This window comes from Maniola jurtina, chromosome 6 (assembly GCF_905333055.1).
Source record: "Maniola jurtina chromosome 6, ilManJurt1.1, whole genome shotgun sequence".
In the NCBI taxonomy this organism is placed as follows: Eukaryota; Metazoa; Arthropoda; class Insecta; order Lepidoptera; family Nymphalidae; genus Maniola; species Maniola jurtina.
The window spans coordinates 5,346,394-5,367,381 of NC_060034.1; the positions used below are offsets into that span (position 1 = coordinate 5,346,394).

The 20,988-nt window shown below is 35.6% G+C and overlaps 1 protein-coding gene across 4 annotated transcripts in view; it reads left to right on the forward strand.

The window, feature by feature from the left end:
* LOC123866535 overlaps positions 1-20,988 on the forward strand; it is a 198,845-nt gene that overhangs the window by 112,621 nt on the left and 65,236 nt on the right. For all 4 annotated transcript variants that reach the window (XM_045908178.1, XM_045908181.1, XM_045908180.1 and 1 more), the window contains one exon: positions 6,508-6,549. The gene's annotated coding sequence lies outside the window, so the exon portion shown is untranslated. The remainder of the gene's footprint in view (positions 1-6,507; positions 6,550-20,988) is intronic.

The following is a 20,988-nucleotide window of genomic DNA, read 5'->3' on the forward strand; positions in this document are numbered from 1 at the left end:
TTGTTAGACTAAAAACATCAGAGGATTTATTTTTAAGACCGATTTTATTTATGATCTTCCTCCCCCATTGTTGAGAAGTAAACAAACAGTAACGATTGGTTTTTGCGAAAAGCTCATAAATTACATTTTTACAACATGCGATTTACCTTACGTCCGGCCGCTGATATTAATTGCGGCTCAATCTAATTTGCATGAGAATCCATTTAAAATAAACGACATCGGTAATAAAATGTGGATATTTAATCACTAATGCATAACTTCACACGTTATATTCACGTCATTTGGATTACTTATGACTAACTGAAGCACAAGAACTTCATATTAATAAAACAAAGATAAGATAAAGATATTTTTATAACGCTTTGACAAAACTTAAGAGGCAAAGGAATCGCTGGGTTAATTATATAAAGTTTGACTTGGACATTATATTATGTTCAAGAAAAGCACAAAACGGAGATATCTGAGGAAACCTGGAAAGAGCTTTGTGCAGACTAATCCAAAAGCAAAAAATAGGCTACTCTATCACCTTTAACTACCAGAAATAGGTGGTATCTTGAAATATTTTACTCAGCATCAATCATACTATGTAACACGAAAAAGAAATAACACAGTGGCCAAGAAATGGTGACATTACATTGATTAATAAGCGAATAATTTTTGAAGACCATTCATTCTAATAATACCTATTATTTATAAAGACTATTATAATAGGATGAGAAATCTTGAGAAGATATATTGTTATCCTAACAAGTGGCTGCCCACGTAAATACTCGTATATGCTCGACGAGCAAGCTTAGAATATAATAAAAGTAGGTACTCAACTTTGCTTCTACATATTCGAAATACATTCAACATGTATAGGTAGATACAACCATTACGTACCTAGCATTACGATCACAATGTTTTAATCTCCGTTTTTTCTAAGCCTAGAATCAAGTTTTAGGATTATTTGAGTCACCGCCAAATAAAAATACTGACCACGTCATGGGTGTTTGAGTCTCATAATTAATTATGGTGAGCAACAATCACTGCCCATCCTCGATCATCCCACGATTATAATCTGTATTGCTATCAGGTGAGACCGCACAAAAAACTACAAATAAAAAGATGATTACTTACCTTCTTACTTAAAAATGATGTAAGCTTTATCTTAAATTGATTATGTTTAATTATATAGGTGTACTTTATTAATAATTCTTTAAATCTAGAGAGTAGAAACCACATAGTGTTAATCAATGAGTAGATATCTTTTAGAAATACATACCTAACAATATTTATCTACTGTGTACATAATATACTTAAATGTTGATAAATGTGTGTAACTCTGCATAGTTTAGAAAATAAGGTTTTCTTCACAACGTAGATCTCCCACAAGTAGAAAGGATTTTGAGAAATTTCAAGCGGTACTTTGAAAACCCCTAAATCCACGTGAAAGATTATTATTTTTGTTATTATAGTTGCAAACATATTGTCTTACATTGGCAGGTTTTTTTTTTGTATTTCGTTATTGTTGCTAGCCCTATCCAACATGGAACTTATAAATAATTTTCTTCTTGCTCAATATAATATGATGAACTATTGTACATCAAAATATCAACTGAGATGGTAAATACGGGTTTATCTTCAAGCACATAATCCGGAGCTACTTTTTCCTTTCCAAGTTACTTGATAAGTGATACTTGTAACAATAGAAATAGTTTTCTTTTAAGCCGGTTTGACCTTAGGATTAGCGCTGTCCATCAATTTAGGCACTTATTAAACTCTATAGCAACTTGTTAACACACTAAAATTAACAAGATTAATTAGGGTTGTAATAAAAACAATTAAGTAGTAGATAACCAAAGTAACAATTGAATTACGAGACGGAGGAACTTAAGAAATGCCTAATGGGATATTCAATGCCACATTAACAAATAGTTCGCAGTAATTAGTGGACTTCATTTAGGCCAATAAACTTGAAAATTCATGTATAAAATTCTATAATTTATGAACACCCAATTTCCAAAAAGCTATTTACACGTGCAGTGTGGACCTTTTAAGTAAAAGGCATAAAGCTCCCTACGCGTGCAATATAATATTCCTTTCAAAGCCAGGGCCTTAGCCTCTTCCGTGTTTCCGTAGCGTATCAGGGATGCTTGCTAGGTACGGTTTTTTTTGTAAACCGTTGATCATCTCAAAATTGGATTACAATAAGGACTTCTGGACGGCTGGGCGTTAACCCGTGGTTATCACACTTCACACTTAATATTATAAAGGCGAAAGTTTGTATGTGTGTGTGTGTGTGTGTGTGTGTGTGTGTGTGTGTGTGTATGTTTGTTACTCCTTCACGTAAAAACCACTGGACGGATTTGGCTGAAATTCAGAATGGAGATAGATAATATCCTGGATTAGCACATAGGCTACTTTTTATCCCAGAAAATCAAAGAGTTCCCACGGGATTTCGAAAAACCTAAATCCACGCGGACGAAGTCGCGGGTGTCAGCTAGTCTATTATAAAAATGTGATAGTGTGTCTATCAGTCTATTTTTCTGTCTGTCTGTTATCTTTTCACGGCCCATCTTTTCAACTGATTTTGGAATGGTACGGAGAATCTTGCATTCCGGAGACGGCAAACAGGCTGTTTTATCCCGGAAAATCAACAAGTTCCTACAGAATTTATAAAAACACCAAAATCAAACGAGGTTGTGAGCATCATTTATATTTCTTTTTCTTAAGTAAGTAGCTGCTGTCCACACTGAGTTTCCTGGAGGCCAAAGGTTTTTTTTTTTTTTCAAAAAACAAACCAACACTGTGGTGCATTTTTGAATTAGCATTCATTTTATATTATAGTACCTACTAAAGATCAGTACTACCCACACCAATATTAAAGTGTACTTGCTATAATTATGTTGATCAATAAGTTAATTATGCACTAGATAAATATAGTGATACTAAAAGTAACAGTCAAAATTGTAGTTATAATTTTATTAATATCTGGGTTATTCTAGTTAATTACATAGTAAGTATAAAGTTTAAGTAAGTATAAAGTAAGTTTATTGATAAGAGAGACATAATTATAATCATGCGAGTAGTTAGGCTTGTTATTTTACCGCTAATGAGCTATTAGATACGAGCTGATTGACGTATATTATGACTGTTAATAATTCAGAAGAGCTTTTGAAAATCGAAACTATAAGCATAGCATTAACTTGAGTATAGTGCTGTATATAGAAAAAATCTGATAAATCGGTAATTATATCAATCAATATCGATTTCGAATTGTTTTTTTTTAATAAATAATCTTAATTTCTCTCAATTATTTCATTCATTTGACATTATGACTTATTTACTTTATTTAAATAAACTTATGTTTCACATTAGTGAATGGAAACGATAATCCTGCAGAAGAATGATCTGTGTTGCAGTGATCATGGCCCTCTTACATTTCGATTTTTCTCATATTTAACTAACTTCAATAAAAAAGAACTTCTTTGTTTTTACCTTTTATTTTTAAAGTTCCATACTCAAACAATTTGTGGTTTGAGTATGGATGTACAATACATTACACCTAATACAACAATGATTAAGAACAATTTTATTTCGTGCAATACCTTTTGCACCTGTACCTACTCAAGCAAATAAAAGATTATGATAATAATATTCATTTATGTAATCTATAACAACCTGTTGCGAAAATATTTAAAATTATTCCCAAAACACACCCGTATAACCTTGTGGCACTACAAGACCTACATTCTAATAACCTTTTAACAAAACGAAATGTAGTTTAGCATTCGCGAGAAAACATTTCGTCGATCGGTGGTCGTCTTTGCATAATAATAGCACAATGAGTCGATGCTTACAACCAACCACGTAATACGCATACTCTAGTAACAAAAACGCTTTTAAAGCCTAGGGAATAAGGGTGATAAAATTGTGTTGGTCGAGAACTTAGGTGGAAGGTTGTCGATTACAAAACGGCGAGTAACACCTCCGAAGCCGCCCTCTCGCGCCTCATGAATTATTCGGTTTTGCAAGTTGTGACAATGCGCTTTATACCAGCCCCGAAGGACCTATTGGAACTATCGGTGCCGATTCTACCTCGAACTTTACCTACTTGACAATAATTATTTTACTACGTAGAAATCGTTGCATGCTCCCAGGATAATCCTTATGGCAGGTTTATAGAGTCGCTCCTCGTTGTTACTTTTGACACCAAGGCTTGATCTCTTGTATGAAGATCTATAGGCCCGCGGGTACGCTGCCTGAATCCAGCGGCACCCTGCGACTTTGTGATGTGGTCTATGCAGTGGAGGTCTGCCAACTGGTCTTGGGATTCCAACATCTATCGGTTCTTCTATGTGTCCCACCATGGTCGCTTCAGCTTCGCCATGGGCTGTGTCGGTTACTCTGGATCTTCTAAGTTCGTTATTGATTCTCAATGACTAACTGAATAGTTTAATTTGGCTTGAAATCAGCTGTCAGGAATGGAATTGCAACGCAACTGGAAGGAAATAAATGTGACATAAGGTATGATTTGAATGCCGTACATAGGCCGAGCATAATCAGTGCGAAAACCTTTGTCGACAAAGCTTTGCAGAAGCCTAGAGAGAGAGGTTTGTCATACTTATTATGCTTAAACTGCAGATCTCCAGCAGTTTAGAGTTTTTTCTGCATATCGGTCTTAGATGACATCCTGTAACTTCTGAATCTGTTTCTATTGTATTTTTTTATTCATAACATAGTGGTCCTTGATTTTATCATATTTAGTCTGAAGCATAAATAATATATCAGCATATAATATACCTAATAAACTAAGTAACCCTCTCTATCTTAACGATTATTACAGAGATAGTCGAATATACTATCAACTGGACTATAAAATAAGGCAGCGACCACGAACTTTCCAAATGAACTTACGTACCTAACTCATGCCTCTAAATAAATTCCCCCCAAATATTGATGAGGGCATATTCTGTATTTATTATGTCATAATATGAAAAAACTAAGATCGTTCAAACAAAGCATTCATTCAAAATGGGAAGCTACTAGCTACTATTGTACACTTTTGATTTTTAACCCCCGACCCAAAAAGAGGGGTGTTATAAGTTTGACGTGTGTATCTGTGTATCTGTGTGTCTGTGTATCTGTGTATCTGTGTGTCTGTGTATCTGTGTATCTGTGTATCTGTGTATCTGTCTGTGGCATCGTAGCGCCTAAACGAATGAACCGATTTTAATTTAGTTTTTTTTTGTTTGAAAGGTGGCTTGATCGAGAGTGTTCTTAGCTATAATCTAAAAAAATTGGTTCAGCCGTTTAAGAGTTATCAGCTCTTTTCTAGTTTTCTTGTAGAAAAGAAGGTTAGATAACAGTTAGGTTCATAATATTATGTCAATAGACAAATGTCAAACTGTCAAGATGGACGTTGCCTAAATACATAATTATTTATTTGAAAATGATGTTTTGGAAAACTCAAATACTTTGGATCGTCGGGGGTGTTATACATTTTTAATTTACACTTGTCACTTGTTGAATTTATAAATAAGACAATTACAACAAAGACATTGTATGTTGTTATTTACCGACAAGTTACATTGCGGCCGGTATGTGGCAGCACATCTTTTATAGGAAACACTAGCTTAAGGGAATCACATTAGCAACTCCTAAAAAACTGTAGTAAGACTACGCAAAGCGTGTCATCTCATTATCTCATTTTAGTTGTCACTCTATTGCAGCTTATAGCCAAAATTAATAAATCTATCAATAATCTGTCGATACATTATTTGGCAACGTTGTTAATTGTCAAAAATACTTTGTTGAATAACCTATCTATAAATAGAATTGACTATTATTATTAATTTCAGTCAATAAATACAATCTTCCGACGATCTCAAAGTGTCGATCAAAAGTTTAGTCAAACGTTAACTTGCTTAAGTTAACATGCTCGCGTTCTCCACGTGGTTGCGTTTTGAATGTCATACCGAATAAGGCCGTAGGGTTGAATGAACATTCAATGTGTCTATCGGCGAACCCTCCCTCAGTCACACGACTCATAAAATTAATTTTCTCCGATATTACGAGTATAAAGGGGGAGATTTTTCCCTCTATTTATGTTCTCGTTTTTCTTGAATGCTCCCTTGCATACGCGGTAATGAGGATCACCGCAAGACATAAGCTTGTTGCATAATACCTATGTACTTGCTTGAATTTTTTCAAACATTAAGGATTTGTATTTTAACTGAGGGGATAAAAACCCTTCTAATCGTCTAAGAGACCCTAAACTCCAGATTCTTTACTAATAACAATAAGTTTCAAAGCAATCAAAATAATGTGTTGCTAAAAATTTAATTTATTACATAATACTTTATGGATATTATAGTTTATTAATTTATTATTTCACAGAATTATTTTATTACTTTTAATATTTTTAAAATTATACCTAAATATTAATCATTTCATTTACCATAGCAAACAACTTATTTTTGAGATGTTGATATTTTTTTCTAATACAATTTATTATGCTTACAGATTTTCACCAGATAAACCGCCTGAAATACTACTTCAAAGAACGTAAGTACCTTAAATTCACCCAACTAAATTATTCTAATGGATTAATCTTTTTAAATTCTAAAGACTTCTAGAGTTTACCTAGACCCTAAGCGATATTTGCAAAACCTCCTAATAACCTAAGTTGATTTGGCAACAGGAACAAATCTAATAAACACAGTGCGAAAAATCTTTTCGGTCTAATATAAGTATCCGAGATGCTAACAATATGATGTTGTTCAAAAATTTCCTTACAAAACATTCGAGCGGAATGCCGTGATTTGTCCCTGAAATTATAAACAGAACCCTGCAAGAACGCAACGCAATAATATAAATGTTTTCATAAAATTTTCAATATTGTCACAGCGAGAGCGCACCGTACAGTGGCATTAACCGAGCCCTGATATATAATAGCAATAATGGCACATTCCGGGAAATATAATCTCTTTCAATATTGCCATAAAAGCCGACCAGTTAAACGTTTAAATACTGATTAAAAATACATTCGGTGAGTATCCACAACGCTTTATAATGCCGTATTAATGAATATAGCGTCGACCAATTTTTCCCCGTGCAATGTCGATGGCTTAATTGTAATTATCGGCATTTAATAATAATTATTTTTAATACGCGACTTTTTTGCAGACGCGGCTTCAAAGTGATTGTTTAAAAATAAATGCAGTATGGCTCATTAAACATTTTTAATGAAACGTTAATTAAAAGCGACCATGCATATCGTTATAAATATAACGATAAACCTAGCCGTGTGTGTGAAACAATCATAATTAAGATGAAAATGTGTATCTATTCACTCACTAACAAAACTATCGTTCAATTCTACCTGAGTCAGTAGAATATTATTTGGACTTAGTTTACCTTAATAATTAAACTAAATTTTCTAAATAAGCTACGAAAAAAATCTGAAAATAGGCCCAAGATTTGCTATGGAGTCTAGACTATCTATGTACATTGTTTAGTTAATTAACTCCTTATTATGTTATGAGATATACACTATGCATATTATACTCACGTCGAATGAAGCTTGCTGGCATAATTTAAATCGAAGTTCACTTACAGGTAAGTTCGTTTGATAATTATTATAGATTATAACGCAGACTGATCACTCTTTACTTATTTTGAGACTTTTTATCCAACAACAACTGACTTTTAAAGGTAAAAAGCGATATTACGATTTTAAGCCGACTTTCTGGAGTACGTCTACGTAATAAATGTCTTATAGGTTGTAGGTTAGACCATGTTTCCACCGACAATTACAGACACCTTTGCGATGGGTGTACAAAACAAATAAACATTACGTAATCAATAGAACTTTAATTTGTCTAAATTCAATGCAGCAACATCAGTTGTATTGAAGGACTCTCCGTCTCTATCAAAAGTGAATTTCAATCAGAAGTTATTTGTCGTAGTAATAGGATTGGCGGATACAATCAACTCACAATAGAAGTAATGAACGGGAGACCGTATTGAATGGATTTCTTGAAGGGTACCTACTTGAATAATTCAACTATAAATCATTTTGTATGTAAAATGGAATTGTTAGTGTAGACGGAATTGAATCTATGCACGTTGAAATGTTTTATATTACCTTCTCTAGTTACAAATTAAAATATCATGAGAAAGATCAACACTTGCCCCTTTGTATGAAATACCACATTATCTTGACCCCTAAAACCAATTTCAGTCATCTGTAAAAGCTTTCGCTTGTCTCTTCATCAAGAATAGTAAGTAAACAATGACACTCAATGTAAAAGGAGGTTCCTTACTCAGGAGCCAGATGACAGTGGTCAGAACCACGGGTGTCAACGTCTCCGCTTTGTTTTGTTTTCAATATGTAATTGAAACCGTCATCGTCAAAAAACTGTTTTTGGACGCCATTTTTCCGAGATGGCGGCGTGAGCGGCAAAGATACGAGGTGGCAAAATGAAAATTCGGAAAGAAAACATCGAAATCTATAAAACCACCAATTTTCAAAACTCCCGGAAAACTTTCCTCATAAGCCTCTTTTTGAGCACCAAATGACTGGACTATATGTCAAAGTTCAAAGACTCTGCTCCACTCCACTGTAAATTTTGTATTCCTTAAAGGTACCTATTTATTTTTGTCAATTCAAAACATTTTTTTAAATATGATAAGAATAAGCAATATTAATAAATGGGAGAATTAAATCATGTAAATGAATAGTACCATTTATCATTATTGCTGAGTGCGCTGGCCGAAGGATCTCGTTAACGTAATTAAGCCGCGTAAACTTGAAAGGGTACTGTCAATATTACCCCGAGGACGGCGGTGCGCGGATGAATTGGGGTAAATAGCGGAAAATTCCAATATTCATTTTACGTTTTACTATTTAATTTTATACAAAAAATGTTGCAGTATTTGCATTAGCAACTAGGCGTTTTATAATTCAAAAATAACAGCAGTTACTAAGATATTTATAATATATACTAGATAATGCCCAGGATTTAGTCCGCCTGGATTTAGGTTTTTAAAAATCCCGTTGAATTACCGGGACCAAAAGTATCCTATGTCCCCGGGATGCAGGTTATTTTTTCTTTCATTAAAATCGGTTCATCAGATATACACTCTTGCGCATTTATAATATTAAAAATATTATAAACAATATTATGTTAATTTTTTGGCGGCTTATCCGCATAAATATGCGGATGCAATATTATAGATGCAATATAGAGCGCTTTTACGCGTGCGTTTTTCCGCTCGCGGAGTTCCGCATACGGGATTCTGCTAAAATTTAACATATTGAAATACTAGAGGATGCCCGCGGCTTCGTCCGCGGGGATTTAGGTTTTCTAAGATCCCGTGGGAACTGTTTGATTTTCCGGGATAAAAAATTGCCTATATCAATTGATGGATACCTATGATGATCAATGGATGAGTTTTTCGGAATCCCGTGGAAACTCTTTGATTTTCCGGGATAAAAAATCTGTCCCCGGGATATAAGCTAACCCTCTACCAAATTTCGTTAGAATCGGTTAAACTGTTGGGCCGTGAAAAGGTAGCAGACAGACAGACAGACACACTTTCGCATTTATAATATTATATAGTATATAGTATGGATTAAAGAGGTGGCATCTCTGCGGTATAACGCCAATGAGTAATTCCGCACGATTCACCGCTAGATCACCCCTGGCCTATATTGTCTCAAAATGAAATTAAAACGTCCTTTGTAACATTCAATCACTTAATAATGTACTGTCCGAACGATCTCTCATCTCGTTAATGTAATTAAGCCGGGGAAAGTTAAAAGGTTGCTGTCAATATAATCTAAGAGGAGGGAGGGATGGGATAAATGGATTAGGGTAAACAGTATAAAGAGCCTTTTGTATCCAATGTTAAATGTCACCCGGCGTCATTATTCAACCATCGCATCGCATACCTACACGATCGTTGGCTGCCACGTTGAGAACAACGCTTATAAAGTTTTTAATAAACTTCATGTTATGAAAGCACTCTTACAAAGTACGACTTATTAAAAAGGGTCTCTCCGTCACTCGTTCCATACAAACGTCGTTCCAATTTCATTTGAATATTGAGCATCCAAAGTCCATGAAATTTTTCAGACATATTCTAGAAACTAATATCTATACCTGTGGTTTTCCAGATTTCTGTTAAAATATTCGGTTTTAAAGTTACGCGGTCTTAAAAATTCACATACAAACCTTTGAACCCCTTTAATTTTAAAACTACATATTTTTAGAAAAATCTATCCCGGAAAATCAAAGAGTTCCCACGGGAATTTTAAAAACCTACATCCACGCGAACGAAATCGCGGGTATCAGCTAGTAATATTATAATACAAGAGCCTTGTTAATAACAAGGTTCTTGTAGCACTCTAACTCCTTTCAGCGGCGGTGTTCCCACTAGATTAGATTTTAGATGGGGTTATTCAAGGGGTGCATCAACAAATTCCTGAAAAGCTGGCAACGTGTTGGCGGTTACTCTGGTGGTGTAAATGTTCATGGGTGGCAGTAAATACTTAATATTAGCTACCCCGCTTGCTCATTTTTGCTCACTATTTACTAAACAAACAGACCCCACTTGCTTATTGGAGTCCTTGGAATACTGAATGGATGTTTAGCTTAGACGATAGCTTTGTGTACTGTATATACTTTAAAATGGAGTATGATTTGAGAAATTGTTTGCACAGTAGGTATCTCTTCCATTATTTAGTGTTCCCACCCAACGTCACAAGAAATTTCATCCACACCACCAAATCATCAGATACCTGGTATTCGTTCATTTCTCGTTTCTATTTATTAAATACCTTATTCTGGGATCGTACTCCTTCATTTGAATGCCATTCGTCGACAATATAATCAAACTTTAATTAATATATCACGCAATTAATTCCTCCGTCACATGTAAAAGACGTTTGAAGCCATTAATTATATTTGTAACGGCTGTCGAAGATGCTTTCGAGCTTAACTTTACGCTTTAGTTGAATTTAATTGGATTATAACAATAACACTCAGTTAGTATTATAATTTATGATGCCAGCATAATTTATTGATGGAAGTATGATTGACTTTCCCGAATTTGATTTAAGTACAGGAAGGCGTTGCAGTGATGATTTACGGACTGGTCGCTAATTATTTATGGGTCTTATAAAAAAGGTCAGTTCGTGAACCAGTGATAGAGAGTTATACTCGGAGTTTCGCTTCAGGAGATTCATAGAAGTAGAGCAACCAAAATAACTCAACGGATCGCGAAGCTGAAGTTACAATGGGCGGAGAACACAGTTCGAAGAACCCTTAATCAATGATCAAAAACGTTAAAAATAGCCCTAAAATTAAGGTTATGCTCTGTTTAAGCGCATGAAATAAAAACGGATGTCATTGATTGCATCGAATGCTTTGCAAAAACATCAATGTCAGTACCTAATTGCCTTGGCTGCATACATAATCAAAAAATATTTCTCGCAGTTTAATTTAGTTTTCGGGCATTTTGTATCAATCAATTGTGTTACTAGGCTACACAATGTTTAATTTTTTCCGTGTACTGTGATGTAGGGATAGAGGAATTTATCAGTACATCACAGTAGGTATGATATCACAAGTAAGTATGTCATCAATACCTAAAATGCATCGTAATACCAAAAATTATGGGAAAAAACGCTGAATATTTTGGGCAATCAATGTAAATGTAAAAAATCGCACTTGAATAGTCTGTTTAATTAGTCTTCATTTATATAAACTAGCGTTGATATTTACAAATACGGTTATCATGATTGTATCAACACAACCTTCATTGGTAGGAAAAAATAATTGAAATAATATTTTCATTGAGGTGTACAACGGTTTAACGAACAATGATATTATACGCTCTTTGAATTATGCATCGAGGTTAAGAAGGTTAAAGGCTGAACATGATACAACTTAATAATTAATTATTTAAATAACTTGCTGCGTCATTGTTGAGGTTGTCGAAGCTTTTAATAAAATGAGTGAGTAAATTAAAGTTAATTAATATTAAAGTTCATATTTCATTACAATCTCACGCTGCTCATCAATATGGTAAAGGTTACTTAATGCGTGCAAGCGCAGAAATCGAATACTCATACAATATAATGTTCCGGGTAGTTTAGTGGGCACAAAAGCACTAAGAAATTATTTTCTAGAATTTATCTAGGTCCAAACTAAACGCGTCAGCTTCGCAGCGCGACTCTGCCTAGACGTAGGCAGACTTAACTGTCTTGAGCAAAGTCAAAGTGCGCTCTATAGATCTCAGCATTAGTTTTGTGACGCAGTTGGGACTTTGGCCCGTGTTAACGTGCCTCAACCTATGCAAATGCTCTCTTTTTGGTCAAAGCAGCTCGGCAAGCTCGGCAGTATGAGAAAAAACATTCGTAATGCTACACTCAGATAGATTCCTAGCAGCAAAGGCTGGCATTCAAAAATGAACCTGATCGACGTTCAAGCTTTAAGGTGCCCACGCACTTGAACTGAACTGCAGCTAAACTGCGCGTCGCGGCAGCGCCCGCACGATATTCTCTTCTGCCGCGACGCGCGTCACTGCCGCGCGCAGTGGCAGGTAAGTAGCAGACTTGCTGCTAAACGACATTATTGCCTAAAATTCATTGCGTTTGGCGCGTGCAACTTGTACTCAGCATATGCGGTTAGTTCAACTTACCAACATTCAATCGTAAGTACTCGTAGTAGGTATAATACCTATAGCAATATATTTTGACAAACTTCCTGGCACAGTAGTCAGCACTGTGGTTCTATACTTACCCTATCTAAGTGGTAAGATCTGGTTTCCATTCACGGCAAGGGCAATTTTGTACATTATCTCTGGTCTGGTCTGGTGGCAGCTTTCGGTCGCGGCTAGTTACCACGTTAGTGGCAAAGACATGCCGCCAAACTATTTAGTACTAGCTGATGCCCGCGACTTCGTTCACATGGATATAGGTTTTAAAAATTCCGTGGGAACTCTTTGATTTTCCGAGGTACAAAGTAGCTTATGTGTTAATAGAGGGTATAATCTACCTCTATTCTGAATTTCAGTCAAATTCGTCGTGTAGTTTTTGAGTAAGTAACAAACATACACACATGCATACACACAAACTTTCGCCTTTATAATATTAGTGTGATTCCGGTACAATGACGCACAGACACTTAATTGCATTGCCCTTCTGAGGCCCGCTTCACTGCATTGCCACTTAACCACCTTCTAAGGGGCATCGAATAAAATAAAAACGATTGTAAATACAATTCGTAGAGAACAACAAAACTCAAAGCGCTAGGTTCCAACTTGTCCTTTACATGCAAATGTCAGACCACAAACACAACAGTTGCCCGCTTGTTTGCACGACTTTGTGATGCGTTGGTCCTTGATTAGAGGCGACTGTCCCCAACAGCTGTTGGTCTTAAGTTATAGCACAAAGTTCAACTGTTTGTGTGTGACTTACTGTGTAAATTGACCTTTCTGTAAAGTAATTGAATTTAAATTAATGTAAGTTTATTATAGTAGTGAAATAATAATGCAAATTCTTGCTGTAGTTGGCTCTAAATTATTTCGAGCATCGACATAGACAATTCTTTATTGAAGGTTGCGAGCTATTAAAACTGCATACTTCTTAAGCATCGCAACCTAATTTTCCATTTAGAATCTATATCCCTAAAGTTTGTCTTCCTTAAAAAAACTTTTTTCGAAAACCTTAAATGTGGGCTTTGTAAGATCGTTCAGTCCAAGTCAGCTTCAGTTCATAGCTTCTCTTTCCCTCCACGTGGCAGGTTTTAAACAGGCTGAATTTGGAACCCTAAAATGCCAAATGTCGTACCTACGTTCCAACCCGTTAGGCTATCATCATACAGGGTAAACCCCTATTATAAGATTCATAAACTTTAGGCATGTAGCTACTGTTGGAAAAAAGAAACATTTCCCAAGATAAACACAAAATCAGCAAACAGGTTATCCAAGCAAAAATGGAAACTTTTTGGGTTTGCAAAACTAATATTCAACAGGAAGGGAAGCTGAAAACTCATTGTTTAATTAAAAACTTTTAAAACATTTCGTGAAGTTTATTTGCAAGAAATAATTCATAAGCATCATCGAAAAGTATTTTAAGTAGGTACAAGGTTTCCAACAAAAGTTTGGCTTCCCCGAAGTTTTCAAAATTTGTATATAAATCAGGAACAAAATACGCAAAGTCCACAGAAAGAAACAATTTCTTTGAATAATAATAATGTAACAAAAATAATGTCATGAGCATTTCATAAGATTAATAAATAAATAAAAAATAAGTAACGAACCTCTCACCCTAAAGACCTGAAACAGCGAAAATGATGTGAACGTTTCACAGCTGCTTCGTTTTAGTTTAGAGGAACTTGAACTTTTTTAGGGCACCGTACTCGAAGATTGACAACGGGATCCTTTTACTAAGCTTCCGCTGTTCGTCTGTCTGTCAGCGGGCTGTATCTCACGAACCGTTATAGGTAGAGAGTTGAAATTTTCACAGAGTGTGTATTTCTAATGCCGCTGTAACAATAAAAATAATAAAATAGTGGGATGGGAGCTTCATATTTGTGCCTTTTTGTGTGGAGACCTTGAGGCCGTGGGGCCTGGGGGCTCGAGCTCTTTTTGAGGAGAAAAGGGTTATCGAATTAACCGGTTATTTATTTAAACAATATAATTACATTATTATACATATTTAACAAGTAATTTTAGTGATTGTTAATTGTGCAGCAAAATATCGCCTCCTCTTATATATTGCCAAATCTCTAGCATTCATATAGATAAACCTTCCATCCTTAGTCCCTATGGGCATAAATAAATTGATCGTGCATGTCTCGACTCCAAATTACAAAATTTTGCAATCCACCCATTGTTTATAGCATTCATACGTGTTTCTAAGACGACATTCACGGAGGCCGATTACGAAAATAAGCAAATTGTCTGTATATGCGCCATTACAGCCGTATCCTTGTCTCATAACTTTGTTAACTTGTTATTGTCTACAACATACTAAGTACCTACCTCAAAACTTTGTAAGCGACTTCATCACTAAACCTATAGAATATCTTGTTGTAAATGCTTTAGCTATAGAAGACCATAAGCAGGTAGACTCCCGTACCTAATTAGATATCGATAATACTGTATTTCCATGTTACTAGGCTTGTAATATTATTACGAGGCTACGACCTAGTAACAAAACAATTTGTAAATCAGATTGTAAATGAGATTTACAAAAGATGCAATTTAAGCCTTTTTAAAAATATACCTTAAGAAATTTTATATAAACGCGTTCTGAAAACTAATTCACATAAGTTCGTTAATTTCAGGACATTGAACCCAATAAATCAATATGTTGGTAATAATCTTGCTAGTAACCAGATTATTGCTAAATTTTCCTCTAATCGTTTAATAACAAGGCACGCAACCATAATTTTGATCCTCTTAACGTAATTAACTAACAATGTAACAGGAAATTCGGTAGATAAACATGTTTAATTGTTACTTGTATCGCACTCAATCTAAGTTCGTAGCGAAACGTTAGTTGCAATCTCCTTGAGAATAGAGATTTTAGTTTTTCACATCTAAGGGCGCTTGCGTCAGTGTAATTACACTAAGAACTATAAGTACAAGCAAGAGTAATCATATTCATGACTACGACTTGAGATTAGATGTAGATTATAAGAGAATGCTTGTATCTAATGCAGTAAGTAGTTCTTCGTAGAATCTCCCAAATGGAATTGGTCATAATTACCTTATTGAACTTTTATACCATAATAATAATCATCATCATCATCATGATCAAGCCATTGCCGGCTAATGACTGTAGAGCACGGGTCTTGTCTCAGAATGAGAAAGATATTGACCATAGTCTACCACGCTGGCCAAGTACGGATTGGCAGACTTTATTGTTTCACTAGAGGATGCTCCCGACTTCGTCCGCGTGGATTTACGTTTTTAAAGATCCCGTGGAAACTTTGATTTTCCGGGATAAAAAGTAGCCTATGTCCGTCCCCGGGATATAACCTAACCCTGTACCTTTCGGCAGAATCAGTTAAACTGTTGGGCCGTGAAAAGGTAGCAGACAGGCAGACACACTTTCGCATTTATAATATTAGTATGGATTTAATGATGTTTTTCCTTCATGGATAAAGCAAATGATATTAAGTTACTTAAAACGCACATAACTCCGAAAAATTAGAGGTGCGTGCCGGGGATCGAACCTTCGACCTCCGACCATTACGAAGGCGGACGTCTTAACCACTAGGCTATCACAGCTTATTACCACAGTAGTATTACCTACTAGTAAACCTCTATGTACTAAAACCTCTTCACCGTTTTATACTAAAGTTAAAACCAAACATTAATGAAACCACAGGTGGGATTATTCTTAGATTTTAGAATTATTAGGTATAAAAAAATTACTAGATGATGTCCGCGACTTCGTCCAACTTTCGGTCGTTCAAAATCCAGTGGGAACTCCCCTTATCCGTTTCCGGAAAGGAAACTATCTCTGTAACTTTCGTCAAAATAAATGTAGCAGATGAACCTCTACAAAATTAAAAGACAGACAGACGCCCTTTAAAATTATTAATAATAGTATAATTATAGGGCAATATATAGATATATGAAGCCACAACGCCTTAGGTAAATAGAAGAATACTTGTAGGTAGGTACTCTTCTTCGTTAAGTAGTTATTGTAGATACTTACAACAATTTTTGCTTTTGATATTTTACTGTACATTCCTGCGAATACATCACAAAGGAGCTTTGAGTTTTATAAAGCTTCTTTACTATACTCTTCAGTCAGTGCCTAGTTTTCATTCGAACCGACCGTGTTTTACCGCAATAACAGCGAAAACTGCTGACGCCGCGATCCGACCGCGCCCGCGCCGCCCGCGCCGGTCGTACGTGAGGCACAATGACCTAGTTCCGCGTTTCGTCGCGTCAGGTTTATTGTAATAGCAAATAATATAATCAACGCTATACTACTCGGTTCCTCCAACTATGGCCGATACAAAAATAGAATTAAGAACGGAAACTGAGCATTTGCTTTTTAAAGCATTTTCAGAAAAAAAAGCAGAAAATGAGAAACTTCAAATTACAATTAAAAAAATGGAGCAGCAAATTTTGGAGCTTCAAAAACAAATAAAGCTCTTATCTAATAAGAATAACAACCCGATGGATACTACCGAAAACAAGGAAAGTTCTGATCCATCCGTTCAATATCATACGGACGAAGAAGAACTTGCGCAAGAAACAGAATGGATAAGAGTAAAGAGTAGGAAAAAGAGGAAACTAAGCACGTCACCCATTCTGTCGCAGAGTAGAGAATTCGAAACATCAAATACAGAAACGCGTAAAAATGAAAAGAAGAAAACTAAGAAAGTACCACTACCCCCACCTATAATGGTGTCCGGCGTGGAAAACTATCAAACCTTTTTTGATTTACTCTCTGGAAATCTTCCCGAAGCCTCATCAGATTTTACATTAAAAATGATGAACGCAAAGAATGTCAAAATAAACGCTAAAAATGAGGATGCCTACCGAAACTTGACAAAAGTTTTATCTCAAAATCAGTTTTTGTGGCATTCCTATGAGAATAAACAAGAAAGACCTATTCGTGTCATGGCTAAAAAATTGCCTGCCTCATGCCAGCCCAAAAGAATAATTGAAGACCTCCAAAGCAAAGGGTACAAAATAGAAAATGCAGTTAACAAACTAAGATGGCAGAATAAAGAGCCGCTTAATATGTTTACTCTAACATTTAATAATGTAGAAGATATAAATAAAATTTACGACATCAAATACATCCTAGGGTGTAAAGTTGAAATTCATCCTATAAAAACATCAAAACTGGTACCACAGTGCAAAAAATGTCAAGCCTATGGCCACACGCAGAAATACTGCGCCAGGGAGGCTAGGTGTGTAAAATGTACGGGAAAACATCTGACACGAGACTGCTCCAAGCCAGCAGAAGAAAAACCAAAATGCTTACACTGCGGTGAAGCGCACCCCGCTAACTATCGAGGTTGTATGGTTGCCAAAGAAATGCAGATTCTAAAAAATAAGAATCTTAAAAAATCATCTACATCTTATCCTCAGCGTTCATCGAAACCTGAGAAATCTACTGATACTCATGTAAATAAGACTAAGGAAGACACGAACAAAAGTGAACACCAAACTTATGCCCAAAAAGTTTCTAAAAATTTGCCAAGCACTCAACTGCCCCAAATAAAAGTTGAAAGCAAACTGGATGAAATTCTTAAATACATGTCCTCATTCGACGAGCGATTGAAAAAACTTGAAGGTGGTGCTAATAAGGCTACCAATAAGCTGAAAAAATGAATAATATGCTTAAAATATTTGCATGGAACTCAAACGGACTACTACAACATCAACAGGAGCTACAAGTAGTCCTAGATACACAAAAGATTGATATCTGTCTAATATCTGAGACACATTTTACCAAGCAATCATTTATTAAATTTAACGGTTATAAAGTGTACCATGCCATACACCCAAATAACACAGCAAGAGGCGGCAGTGCCGTCATAATTAAAGAAAATTTGTTTCATTATCAAGAATACAAATTTGAGGAGCAAGAAATTCAGGCAGTAACTGTAAAGGTCAAAACTACAAGATACGAATTTTCCGTAGTAGCCATATATAGCCCTCCAAGGCATTCAATATCAAAAGAATATTATGTCAGCTTCCTCGAGAAAATTGGAAATAGATTTATTATTGGAGGCGACTTTAATGCGAAAAATACTTATTGGGGTTCTAGATTGACTACTACAAAAGGTAGAGAACTCTTAAGTGCTATTAAAGATCAAAAATGCGATGTAATAAGTACAGGTAAGCCTACTTACTGGCCAACAGATGCGATGAAAATTCCAGACCTAATTGATTTCTTTATTTATAAAAACATATCATCAAAATACCTAGACATTGATGAAATGTTCGACATGAATTCAGACCATTCTCCTATCCTCTTAACGCTAAGTGATATAATCATATATAAAGAACCTTATCCTGTACTTGTAAACAAAAATACAGACTGGGACAGCTTCAAAATAGATCTGACTAATAATATTAACTTAAATGTGCCGCTTAAAAACTCGGAACAACTAAACGAAGAAGTAAGAAAGTTTGTGTTAGATATTCAGCTGGCTGCTTGGAATAATACACCAAAGCTTAGAAAAAAGCCCCAAGGACTGGTTGCTTATCCCAAAAATATCCTTGAACTCATCATTGAAAAGAGAAAACAGAGAAAAAAGTGGCACCATTCGAGATCTCCCCTTGATAAAAGGGTGTTGAATAACTTGACTAAGGCTCTAAAGAAACAAATAAAAAACTTTAACAATTCGTCAACCTACAGTTATCTTCAAAGCCTTACAAGCGAACGGAGCACCGACTATTCACTTTGGAAAGCCACTAGGAATTTAAAAAGACCATGTTTGCATATTCCTCCAATCAAGGAAGAAAATGGAATGTGGGCAAGAAATAGTGAGCAAAAAGCTAAAAGATTTGCAGAATATCTAGAAAAAATATTTCAACCAAACGAAGGAGAACACACTGACTTTACTACAATCGAAAAAAGTCAAGAAAACACTCCCATTAAACTAGTCACACCTAAAGAAATACTTAATATAATTAATAAACTCAGCCTGAAAAAAGCTCCAGGATATGATCTAATTACTACAGAAATCTTGCGAAACCTTCCAAAAAAAGGAATCGTTAAATTAACGACGCTGATTAATGCAGCGTTTAGAATGAAACACGTCCCTGACTTGTGGAAAGTTGCAGAAGTAATTATGATCGCCAAACCAGGAAAACCACCAAATGAGGTTACATCATACAGACCAATTTCTCTACTACCAATTATCTCTAAACTTTTTGAAAAGCTACTACTCAGCAGATTAAAACCTATATTAGATGAAAAAAATCTGATTCCCGACCACCAGTTCGGATTCAGGGAAAAGCACTCGACAATCGATCAAGTTCACAGAATAACGAATATAATTGAAAGAACACTAGAAGAAAATAAAGTTTGTTCATCCGTATTTCTCGATGTAGCACAAGCCTTTGATAAAGTCTGGCATGAAGGTCTTGTTCACAAACTTAAAGTATTACTCCCTCAACCATTCGCAGACATACTTGAATCTTATATATCTGATAGAGTATTTAGAGTGAGGCAAGAGGAAGCCTACTCCAAACTCAAGGAGATCAAAGCTGGAGTACCTCAAGGAAGCGTTCTAGGACCTGTCCTGTATCTCCTGTATACCTGTGATCTTCCACAACCTGATCATAATACCATCGCTACTTTTGCCGATGACACTGCCATCATAGCTGTGGGTAATACTCACCAGGAGGCGGCGGGAAAAGTACAATCAGCATTAAATGAACTCCACAAATGGACGAAAAAATGGCGAATAAAATTGAACGATTCCAAGTCTACCCATATTGATTTTACAAATAAAAAATCGAACTATTACCCTATCTATATTGACCAACAAAAGATACCTTATGCTAATACGGCAAAATATCTTGGAATGACTCTTGACAGCAAGCTACGCTGGAAAGCTCATGTCAAGAAGAAAAAAGAAGACCTAGAGATAAGGTACAAAAAATTGTACTGGCTCATAGGTAGAAACTCTTCACTATCAACACAAAATAAGAAACTCTTGTATAAACAGGTCCTAATGCCAGTGTGGACTTATGGTATCCAGTTGTGGGGTTGTACCAGAAAAAGCAACATTCAAATAATACAGCGATTCCAAAATAAAGTACTCAGGGGTATCATCAATGCACCCTGGTACGTCAGAAATGAAGACATTCATCGCGATCTTCAAATGGACTTCGTGGACTCGGTTATTAGCAAACATGCTAAATCCCACGAACGCAGGCTCCATCAACATGTGAACGTCGAGGCTATCCAGCTCCTCGACAACACAGACCTAAAGCGTAGAC